We start from the raw sequence: 11,629 nt of genomic DNA on the forward strand, positions 1-11,629 counted from the left end.
ATCCATCAATAGATACTGTATAACAAGATCCAAGTAACATTTTGATGAACCCGTGGATATAACGTGCAGAATATAATTGGTTATTTCGGCGGGTCAAGTCCAAAACAACCTTGACATTTGATTTCCACTCTCCCAACAAAGTGTTCAGAGGGAATGTCCAGTTGTTCACATTGTGATAAAAGGGCTATTGTGCAGTACATTATCGGTACAAAATTAGCCGTCATCCCCACAAGAGCTCTCCTTGATTGATTTGCCAAAACTAACATTGGGTTCGCATCCTATATAAGATATATGTATGCTCTCCCCAGACTTCCTAGGCCGCGTTAACGCGTTGCTTTTTCCTATGCTTTGCATATCCACGGCTTAAACCGGTGAAGGTAGGACTATAGCAAAAAAGAATCTCAACTCAGATTATCTGAAGTCGTCAAACTATTTCCTTAGGCTTCAGAGTGACTGTTTCGAAGCTCCGCGTAAGTATGTGGTTCCGTGTTCAGTAACTGATAATGGGAATGAGGACTCGGAAACTGCAATTCTTTAATTCCTCATAGACACAGGTATTAACTGGATCTTCATATGCTGGATTGTTGTTTCCCCTGGTCTCAGACGTTGTTCGCTGAGTTCTTCTGACGGAGAAACGATAAAATAGCTGAGAAAGAGAGACACGAATCTTTAACTAGCTCGCATGTATCAAACCTTGCTATGTGATGCCATGTCATTCAAGCGAACGCGCCCTGGAATTCCGAAACAAGAAAAAATCTTAACTTTGTTAATGCCTTACTCGGCCAAAATAAGAATATTTGTTTTATGCTTTGTGCGTGAGTTGTTGTGTAGTGGAGGTAACCTTCAGACGCTAATATTACAAAGGATACGGGAAGAGAATATATCAAAGTTGGGAATTGCAGTGGTTTGTTAAATAGTGCGCAGGAACAACTGATGGAGAGGTTCAAATTTGAGGCACGGTAGGGTCACTGTGATGCAATCTTGAGGAAAATACGTTACTTCTTTATTGTCAATGTGATGCTTTACACCATTGAATATCGAGGGCAAGTGGAAAACTATCAGAGAAACTTAATGAATCGGTAAGGGAATGGGAGGGGAGGGGGGAGGGGAAGAAGGAAATGTTTTTCAGCGATGAATAAGCCTGGCATTCAGTACGATTAGTTAAATGCTTCCTGTTGTTATTTTACTGATATTGAGACGAGCTCTGACGATTTTGGCTTGAACGCTGTCAACATGTTACCCCACCATCACCCTTGCTCTGTTCCCGCCAGTTCACCCTTCCTAAGCCTTTTCACCTCTTTTTCTTCCATTGCAATTCAACTCTATCGGTTTGTATTCCACTTTTGAAAAACCACGACGTCAGTAAAAATAACAGTAAGAAATTCTTTTTTTTTTTTTTTTTTACACTTTTTTTTATTGCCGTTTTGAAAATAAGAAAGTGTTTACAAGACTCTCAGGTGACTCTCTATGGTGACGATAATGACAACCATAAAAAAAAAGAAAAGAAAACGATGCTTTTGACTTACATTCTTTGCTTCCATACACAAAAGATGGCGACAGCAACTATTACAGTGACTGGTACAACTATTGCCATGGCAATGATGACATTGAGAAGGTGACCTGATGTCCCTTGCCCATCGGCATTTGACGTTTTGGAATTTGCTGATGAAAATCAGAATTGTCAAGTGGTCAAATACGAATATTGTTTACAGCAGTACAAATAAATTCATCACAAGTCAAAATAAGACATCTAGTATAATTTTTTTAGAGACGTTCACAGTTTCCCTGCCATCTAGATGGTAACGCGCCAAACGTTGAAGTCCCGGATGGACAAGGAACACAAGAAGTCTGCGCCTCTTTATCCTGGTAATGATCCACTGCGCATGCCTGGCACTCTGAAGTATTGTGGAAGTATCCAACAGGACAGCTCACTATAAATAGCAAAAAAAGGACGATGATGTTCAAAAAGGTTTGACCTATCATCAAACTGTTTGAGTCAGCAATTTCAGAGCTGTTTACAGCATCTGACTGCATAGCAAGGCAAGTGCATTGCCTTTTCGATACTTATATTACAATCATTCTTCATCGTCATGCGAGGAAACTCATTTTCAGGAGAAATGTTTTGTACGTTGATTCATTTGAAAGAATGACTTTTTGGTGCTTGGTTATGATATGCTTCCTTCGTTGAGTTAATTGCATCTTTCTTATTACTTACGATAGGGTCTAAACTTAGCCAAGTACTCCGTAAACATCTAGGGGTTTAAAAGCTATGGGAAGATTTTAGTTCTCCTTAAGTTAGAGTTAGCGCTTTCAATACGTTTTTTTCAACTCACATAATTTTTCAAATGCCATCTGCGAAGAAATTCTGCGCCTTTGAAAGATTGTTGATCTAGAGTAGGCAGCCAATCGTATAACACCTATTTTCTTAAATAAACCAATAATAAAGCGGAAGTGAAATTGCTTTTATGGCCACTTTGGAAAACTCGGGCATTTTAGAAAATTTCATAGTTATAGGGAAGTACTTAGCAAACGTGAAATAAAAAATTATCTGGCTATTCTTTCATTTGCATCATGCATCTCACTGCTCCTGTTTGTCTAAAGCGATCAAATTATAGTGAAATTCTTGATGAGAGCTGATTACTTCTTAAGTCTCTTTGTCGAAGTGTTCCTGTCTGGTCTCCACATAGGAATCTCTCGACTCAGACTCCAGATGCAGACTATGGGGCCTCCACACCTCCAATTCTTTCTGCAAATGTTCCATATGTAATTATCGCCAGAAATCAAGGACATTTCGAGCCCGCTAACAATTATCAGCGGTATATCGTATTACACTCCGGAACAATAGAATATCAAGAGAATTCAATATGGCGGCGATCACGGCTCGATCTGCAAAGAAGAGTGTTTCGTACCATGACTTATACAATTTGAGCACTGCAGATCTTCTATTTGATGAAAAGAAAAAGAAAAGAAGACCTGCAAGTAAATCTTTGGGATTTTTTGAGGCAGAGCGATGACATGATGTCAGAATTTTGATTTGATTTAATTTAATTTTCGCGCTAAGACTACTGAATTTGCATTCAATGCCTGGCATATTTTTATTCCGAAAAGGACCGAGAACTAATTTATTTCCCTGCAAGAACATAAACAAATATGGCCGACGATTCGAAGATCAGCGTTGCTCGTGTTTAACTATTTCAGTCATAGTTTTCAACATGGCGTCTCGTCACTTACTCAACATGGAAAATAAGGGATATTCTGGCGCGTTGGGAACTTTTTTGATGGGATGAAATGGCAATTTTACAGGATATTTGGACGCTTCGAACTCTGTAGCAGTCAATTTGATCGAGAGCAGTTGACTTTATTGATGCACTTTCCTGTAATAGGCGAGTGTTTGGGATGGAGAACGACGGATTTTGAAGAACTGTATGGCGACCTAGGTCAATGATCAATGACAAAAGAACTGGCTCGGGAAGTAAGTGGTTTTTATTTATCGAGTCCCTGTGAGGTTTGATGAATAGCAGAATCAGTACTGAATATGTCTCGATCGAGAGCAGACGGGACCATGAGCTCCTGATTGTTATATTTTAGAAATTTTACAAATTTCCATACAGTTTCTTATATTATTTGGACGCCATTATGGACGAAATGCGTAAGCGCTGCCGCCATAGGTGTGATATTTTAAGGAGAAATTTGATGTTAGTCACTGTTAGGATTTAAAGGGTTAATTTTCCATTTAAGTTTTTTTCTCCCAGTAAACTGGTGAAGTAAAACAAAAATGATCAAGAAAACAACCCAACAAGAAACAATAAACAGATCTTATGGAAACTTCTCTAGGAAAGACTCAGTTTTTCTTGAAGATACTATTTTCTCTCTAAAATTTAATGTACTTTCAGGTAGACACTGTTGATTCTCATGTTTACATTGTATATTAGCCCATCTCAAGAATTACAATTTCTGATGTTTTTCAGATTTTTTCAACTTGTTGTCAGCCACCCAGACTTTTGAAAAGATGAAGATTTGCAGAAGGTTTTGAAAGAGGAAAATGTGAGTTTTTCAAATAATAAGATACTCTTACAGATATTTGGCTATGATCCCTGTGAGTGTGGGTGATTTTTTCCACAAAATTTGTAAACTGACATACTATGGCAAAACAACACTTGACTTAAACTCCATAGGTATATTTTTCATAAAATCAAGAATAATTCTGACTATTTTCATCTTAAGGGGTCATAAATGTTTTAAAGATAAAATCAGTTGACACAACATCCACTGAGCCACCTCTAAAGAATTATGTAGAAATGGAGTGAAAATTGAACTACAATTCACTGCAACAATAAGCTCTTCCACCAGTCAATGTTGTAGAATGGTGTAAAACAATTAAAGAAACATTGTACATGAGAAGAAGAGTTAAAAGTAAGGAATATAATTGGTATGCTATTCCAGAATATTGCCATTTCAATGGTAGTGTGTTGACAATTTTATCGCTGATTGTATGTGTATGCCTGGGGGATTTCTTTTGTGACAAAATGTCTGTTGCAACTTGGTAAAACTAAGTTTGATAATCATTATTAAACTCCTTGCTCTGAGAAATTAATCTCTTTTCAACTCAGTGATCAGTGGCTTAATGGCATCTCTCATGCTCATACACTCACAGTGTAAGGTATAAACACTTTTTTTATTACATAGCTTGCAGTGAGAAGCAAAGTAAGAAGGGTCTTAGGACAAGTCTATTTCATGAGCTGTGGATGATCTCAGGCATCATAGTCACAAGGTGCAAAATGTTCCAGGATTTTTTTATGCTTTTTTGTTTTGTTTTGATTTTTTTATCTAAGAAGTCTTTGTTTAGTAAAATTGTGATATCACTGGATTATTGTTTAATTACAATACAGTGTATGTCTCATTCAGGGCTGTAAAATATGAATAATTGTAGTTTGAATTATGGCATACAGAGAGACAGTGTTTTAACCCTTCACACCCTAACATCAGTATGTATATTCTCCACACTGTTCTCTAAACATTTTCTAGGATGCTGACATTTCTAACAATCAAGAGCTTCTGTAGTCAGTGATCAGCTCCTTTATTCTCCTGACCTTAATGTTTGATTCAGGGGGGATATGGCAAGGGGAAAATAGATGTCAGTCACTCTCAGGGGTTAAACTACTGAATACTTGGTCCTTCTTTATCAGTGTTAACCCTTTAACTCCCAAGATCTGATTTTAAATTCTCCCCTGTAGCTGCTACATATTTCCTTATAAATTAGTTACGAGAACTTGATACTAGACCAAGTTAGCAGCTTCTACCTGACAAGTTTGAATATTCTCATTACCTGTTTGCTGAATAATGTATGGATATTATAGGGAGAAGTTTCATGTTAATCACTTGTGAGAGTTAAAGGGTTAAACCCTTTACAGGCCTCTCACCAGCTCTTGTTGCTCCAGGTCTCATTCTCTCCTGCAGATGATGAAGCACTTTAGCCAAAGTGCAATTAACCCTTAAACTCCCAAGATCTGATTTTCAATTCTTCCCTCTAACTGCTACACTTGTCCTTATAGATTAGCAACGAGAATTTTGTGTTCAATCAGCATAATATCTTGTACCTGATGAGTTTGAGTATTCTGATTACCTGTTTGCTGAATAATGTATGGATATTATAGGGAGAAGTTACATGTTTATCAGTTCTGGGTGTTAAAGGGTTAATGAGGCCCTGCTCACAGATGACCTTTTTCTTTTTTTTTTTTAATTTAACCATTATGCGAATAACTTAGCCTTCCTAGAAATACAAATAACCAGAAGTTGTTCCTCTTGGTTAGGATCTTGATGAAGAATTTCAGAAGAAAAGAGATTTTGTGGAGGAGTACACACCACTTACCAAGGAGACATATGGGGTCAGTAGTTGTTATATTTTTCCAAATAGAATCTTACTCCAGGGGTGCATTATGGTTCAGTCATTCTCTTTACTGTTTGCTATACAATTCATATGATGTTTGTTCAGAGAATTTGGTTTTGGATCATACATACAGTGTATGTCTCATTCAGGGCTGTGAAATATGAATAATTGTAGTTTGAATTATGGCATACAGAGAGACAGTGTTTTAACCCTTCACACTCTAACATCAGTATGCATATTCTCCATACTGTTCTATAGACATTTCCTAAGATGCTGACATGGAAAATTTGTCTAACAATCTAGAGCTTCTTTAGTCTGTGATCAGCTCCTTTATTCTCCTGGCCTTAATGTTTGGTTCAGTGGGGATATGGTAAGGAGAAATTAGATGTCAGTCACTCTCAGGGGTTAAACTGCTGATTACTTGGTCCCTCCTTATCACTGTTAACCCTTTGCAGGCCTCTCAGCAGCTTGTGTTGCTCTACTAGGCCTCATTCTCTTCTGTGGGTGAAGAAACACTCTTGCCAAAGTGCAATTAACCCTTAAACTCCCAAGATCTGATTATTAATTCTCCCCTGTAGCTGCTACAAATTTCCTTGTGAATTAGTTACAAGAATTTTGTGTTCAATCAGGGTAATATCTTGTACCTGATGAGTTTGAGTATTCTCATTACCTGTTTGCTGAATAACATATGGATATTAAAGGGAGAAGTTACATGTTCACCACTTCTGGGAGTTAAAGGGTTAATGAGGCCCTGCTCACAGATGACCTAACTTTCTTTTGAATTTAACCTTACAAGAATGACTTGGCCTTCCTAGAAATACAAATAACCAGAAGTTATTCCTTTTGGTTAGGATCTTGTTGAAGAATTTCAGAAGAAAAGAGATTTTGTGGAAGAGTACAGACCACTTACCAAGGAGACATATGGGGTCAGTAGTTGTTACATTTTTCTAGGGGTGCATTATGATTCAGTAATTCCCTTCACTTTCTGCCACACAATTCATATAATGTAAGTTTGGAGAATTTGGTTTTGGATCAACTAACAATCAGAGGATCACTTGCCTGCTTAGTGTTGTATTAATTAGGTGAGGAGAAATAATGTTTTGGTCATGCATGGGAGTTTAAGGGTTGATGGTGTAAATGCTTCCCTCTCACCACGGTAGTCTGGGCTAGGATTCTGCACCTTGAGCTACTTGTGGGTGTAGGATAGATTACATTTACCTGCATCGTGTTGGTTTGCTTTAGGGGTCTTTTATGAGGGAAAAAAAGACCTGGAATTCCAAAATGCCGACTCTGCTGGAAATGTCTAAATGTCAATAATAACATAAACAGTTAAGTTATGATTTTGTAAATTGGTTTTGTGCTAAACAGCACCTATGACGAGAACAAAGTTTTAGAGGAAAGTGAGATTTGGTTTTAGCTTCTAAGTAAGAGTTAACAATTTTGAGATTATTTCCTTCAATAAATAAATGTTTTTCTACTTGTGTGTTTTTTGTAGAACTTCACCAAAATGGTAAACAGTCAGCAAGGTATGTAGCAATGTTTTATTTGCTGGAATGTGTAATCTGCATTAAGGTTGTTTAGGCTGAAATAGTGAATTACACCCTCAAATCTCATGATTTTGGTGAATGGTCCAGCCTAGTGAATTTTGACAGAAAGTATGGCCAAAACTTTGATATCTAAAGAACATTCATGTAAGAACAACATGAGGGTGGCAAAGACATACTTGAAGTATTATTCAATCATATAGTATTATAATTTATAAAATAATTCAAATAGTATGTGCGCTCTGATTGGCTATAAAACTATTTTACATGAGCGTATGTAAACACAGTTTTCATTCCTCTTTCATTAGTTATTTTATAAAAGAAATGTAAAATGGTTTCCGTGTTTACATAGCCTGATGTAAAACACTTGGGAGGTTAGGAGAACACTCGATAAGCTGGAAACCACTCCGCTTTGCATCATGGTTTCCTACGCTTATCTCATGTTCTCCCAACTTCCTGCATGTTTACATCAGGCTATGTAAACATGGAAACCATTTTACATTTCTTCAGTATTAGGATGTTGCAAAATGACAGTTATTTTTGATAATTTATGATAATGCATGATTATGACAATCTTACCATGATGGCATATTTATACATATGTAAGTTTGGTAATTTTGAATTTTTTGTGAATTTTAGGTGTTGCATTAGCAGTGAATGATTTAAGTTCTGACATCATGACAGCATCTGCTGGTGATGATAATAGTACCAAGGAATTGAAAGGGTTTGTTGTTCTTTGTCTGAAATTGCTAAATGATATGATTTTGTAATAATTACTCAATATTTGTTTCATATCTTTCCATTATTAAACTGTGGTGACAAACAATGATGGACCAGACATATAGTTTGGCTGATTTTTTTCCCATGTGAATAACCACTGTTTTACCACATCTTACATGCTAGCTCTACTCACTGTAACCATCATGAGAACTGGCAATAAGATGCAATCAAGGCCTATCAAGACCTTAGCATGATAGTTATGTCTTCCTCTCTTGTTGAAGTGATCAGCATCTAAATTCTCCTCACCATATCACTGCTGCATAGTACATTAAGGTCATGAGAATAAAGGAAATGATAGAAAAAAACAAAGAAGCTCTTGATTGTTGAACAACTTCTCCTTGTCAGTATAATAGAATTTGTACCAAGAACAGTATTGAGAATATACATTCTGATGTCAGGGTGTAACATTTTCCCTATTAGTTGTTTCTTCTTGCTGTCCCTAGATGAACATTTTAACTGTCTACAATGCACTGTAATGCACTTGTTTTGACTATTTCTAACCCTGCAGGAGATGAATTTCTGTCGTATGTGTAAACTAGTTGAGTTTGAGAATGCCACAAAAGCACTGGAAAAAGCCAAACCCAAAAACCAAGAAATGGTAAGATTCAGACAAACACATGCTTTGCACATGATGTGCATTCTTTTGGTATCTCCCTTTTGTTTTGTTAAACATGATTGAGTGTTTGCTTTCACCTGATTCACACAAGGCTGCTCATCTGCTAGCAAAAGAATTGAAGGTCAAGTCAAGCTTTTGAATGATTATAGTGAATGCCACAGTTAAAGAATGCCAAATTGTTTCATGCATGCTTTTTTATTTTCAGCTTCAAAAAGCTAAAGACGATGCAGAGGAAGCATAAAATTCAATTTCAGAAGCTGCAAAGAAAGAGGTGAATAAAATGATATAAAAAAAGGCTTTTTGTTTTACTTAGACTTTCAGCTAACTGTTTTGCTGGAAAATTCTGCATGCCACCCTTACCTGGTTGCATTTCTTGGTTTGTTTTACAGGCAGACCACCCTGTTGTTGGTTTACATGTAAGACACATGTCAAACAATAACATGAATATTTGTGCCATATTCATGTTAAAACCTGAATATCAAAAAATTAGTTTATACCACACAAGTGAATAGTGTTTTTCGTGCACACTGACTGGCTAACTCGAAAGTGATGAGCAAGTACCATTAACCTCTGAGAAGCCAAAGTAACAAAATCGCTCATCAACAATTTGATTTTCGACCATTTTCCATGGTTTACAATGAATCCTTTGCGCCAGCGTAATAAATAGAGGAGAAATGTCAGATAATATAGATAATTGTTAGGGGCACATGAAAAGAAATTCTCATTTGGCTCTAACTACAGTAGACAATGTGCTTACTTGATTGTTTTTTTTTTAATTTAAATATAGGTGATCCGTTACAATAGGCAAAGGGTGTTGAGCCTGCAAGCCAGTCTTATCCAGTACGCTGAATCGCGGTTAAAGAATGGAAGAGATACCTACGCCATTTTGGCCAAACTATTGAATGACATGAAAAAATCTTAATTAATGAGTGCAGAGAAAATAGACGGTACTGTAAATTTGGGTGGCCAAAATTTATTGCTAACCTTCCTTATGAAATAAGATTATGTTAATTTGACACAGACAATACAAAAAAAGTTTTTAAAATGATGTAAGGTCGTTTCAGGCATTGGCTCACTCCAGGCGTTCAGTTAGTAGAAGGGAGTGAAGACTGGAGTGGAAAAGTGAAACAAGAAGAGAGGTTGGGTCAGGTGGGATTCATTAAGTGACTCAACCCAAGCCTCCCTCGCTTTTTCACTTCTCTGCTATTATAGCTCTGTTTACTATCACACTTTGTTTTACCAACTGAATGTCTGGAACAGGCTATTTAGGCAATAATCACAACCATTATACTTTCTTCAAATGTGATTGGTGCATGAGCTGCTTTGATTTTTTACTTCTCATTCTGTACAGCTGTAATTGGACAGTTGGCTGTAATCGGACACCTGTAATTGGCAGTTGAAGCAACGAATCATACAAGTCCACTCAGCCAAATCCACCAATCACGGAGTCAATCACAATAACCATAGCAACAACCACTTATCCAAAAAAAATTAAGAATTTCCAAAATGGAGACATATTTTTTACTTAAGACATTGTCTCTACCAGAGATATTTGACCTAAATGTATTTGCTATTTTCGGAAATTGTAGCTATTAATATTAATTGGTAACAGGACTTCTTGTCGTCTAATTCTTTCTCTAATCATATTGATTATCATCAGATTGACAAGTTGGTCTTTTACTTCTTTTTTGTCTAAGTTTGTTAATCATGTGTATGATAACAACAGATGGAATTAGACTCCACTCAGTCCTATTACCATTGTAAATTGGCTGGAAATGGTGGCAAAAATCCAGCAATTACTTGAAATTTAATTAGAAAATATTTGATGACAGAAAGTAATTTTCGATTTTGTGAAGGCTACCAGCCTTGATTCAAGGCCCCAGAACATCCAATAAACACTTAACAGGGTGAATTTTCAACTTTATGCTTTTTCATGCAGATCACCATTATACTAAAGAGTGAATTAATTTCTCCACGTCTTTTTATAAAATAATATTTTTATTAAATCTGAATGAATGGGTTTCAAATATGTAAAGTTTTCTACATACTTTCGCAGTAACAGACATGGATAAAAAAATTTCCTTTTCAATCCTCTGAAAAGTACCAACCAAAAAACTGATTTCCTTTGTATTGAAAAGCTTTTGTAATTTGTATTAGGTATAGCGATGGTAGGTTTTTGTTTGAATAGCTTTACCTGTAAAGGCAGAACTTGACGTTTTCAGTTGACTTAAATGCGAATATACTTATTATTCTGATGAAAACTGTTTTCCTAGTGTAATAATTTGTTTAACTTAGAATGGGCCATGTACGATGCTAATTGTCGTTTTAACTCTACCAAAGCTCTTGCGGTTTGAAATTGGTGACTCCCCCACCAGTCGTGTGGGGCGGAGTATTTTGGTTTTGTAACAATAAAATTTACTTGTTCCCTCCATGAAGCTCCGTGGTATTCTCTTAATCCCCCTAATGTGCAGTCAATCTTCTGTAGTCCTCTTTTTAACTCTGTCAGAGACGACTTTCGACGACCTTCCGTTCCCCCATGCGATCCCACCCTCTCCCCTAAGAAAACAAATTTCCTACAGCCCACCCAGGCTATAAGAATGACTCTTCCTTTAATATCCCTGGTTGTCTAGAATTTTAGGCACGAAACGACTAAACTTCCTTCCATGATCCTCCTCTTCCTAACCCTACCCCTATCTACAATTTTGTCATCTGCTGTTTGAATGGCCTGGATTCTTTTTTAATGAGATCAGGCGCAAATCTGTCTGCTGCTGACGTAAAAGTCATCACAATGTCATCAGGGAT

General features: G+C 36.7%; 1 protein-coding gene and 1 long non-coding RNA gene across 5 annotated transcripts in view; both read left to right on the forward strand.

Annotated features, from left to right (window-relative positions):
* The first annotated feature begins 2,651 nt into the window (after nt 1-2,651).
* Nucleotides 2,652-11,629, forward strand: part of LOC131787180 (uncharacterized) — a 40,675-nt gene continuing 31,697 nt past the window's right edge. For 2 of the 3 annotated variants that reach the window (XR_010719188.1, XR_010719187.1), the window contains exons 1-2: nt 2,652-3,472; nt 3,969-4,044. The gene's annotated coding sequence lies outside the window, so the exon portion shown is untranslated. Of the gene's footprint in view, nt 3,473-3,968; nt 4,045-4,686; nt 4,772-5,810; nt 6,463-11,629 lie in introns of those variants that run through there. The other variant, XR_010719186.1, reaches the window with a different exon arrangement.
* On the forward strand, nt 6,738-11,256 carry LOC136284326 (uncharacterized). Of its 2 annotated transcripts, XR_010719162.1 has the most exons (7): nt 6,738-6,813; nt 7,383-7,413; nt 8,071-8,155; nt 8,720-8,809; nt 9,033-9,098; nt 9,615-10,846; nt 10,966-11,256. It is a non-coding gene; the product is annotated as an uncharacterized lncRNA (long non-coding RNA). The 2 variants fall into 2 exon arrangements; XR_010719161.1 differs by having other exon boundaries at nt 9,615-11,256.

This window comes from Pocillopora verrucosa, chromosome 11, assembly GCF_036669915.1.
Source record: "Pocillopora verrucosa isolate sample1 chromosome 11, ASM3666991v2, whole genome shotgun sequence".
Classification (NCBI taxonomy): domain Eukaryota; kingdom Metazoa; phylum Cnidaria; class Anthozoa; order Scleractinia; family Pocilloporidae; genus Pocillopora; species Pocillopora verrucosa.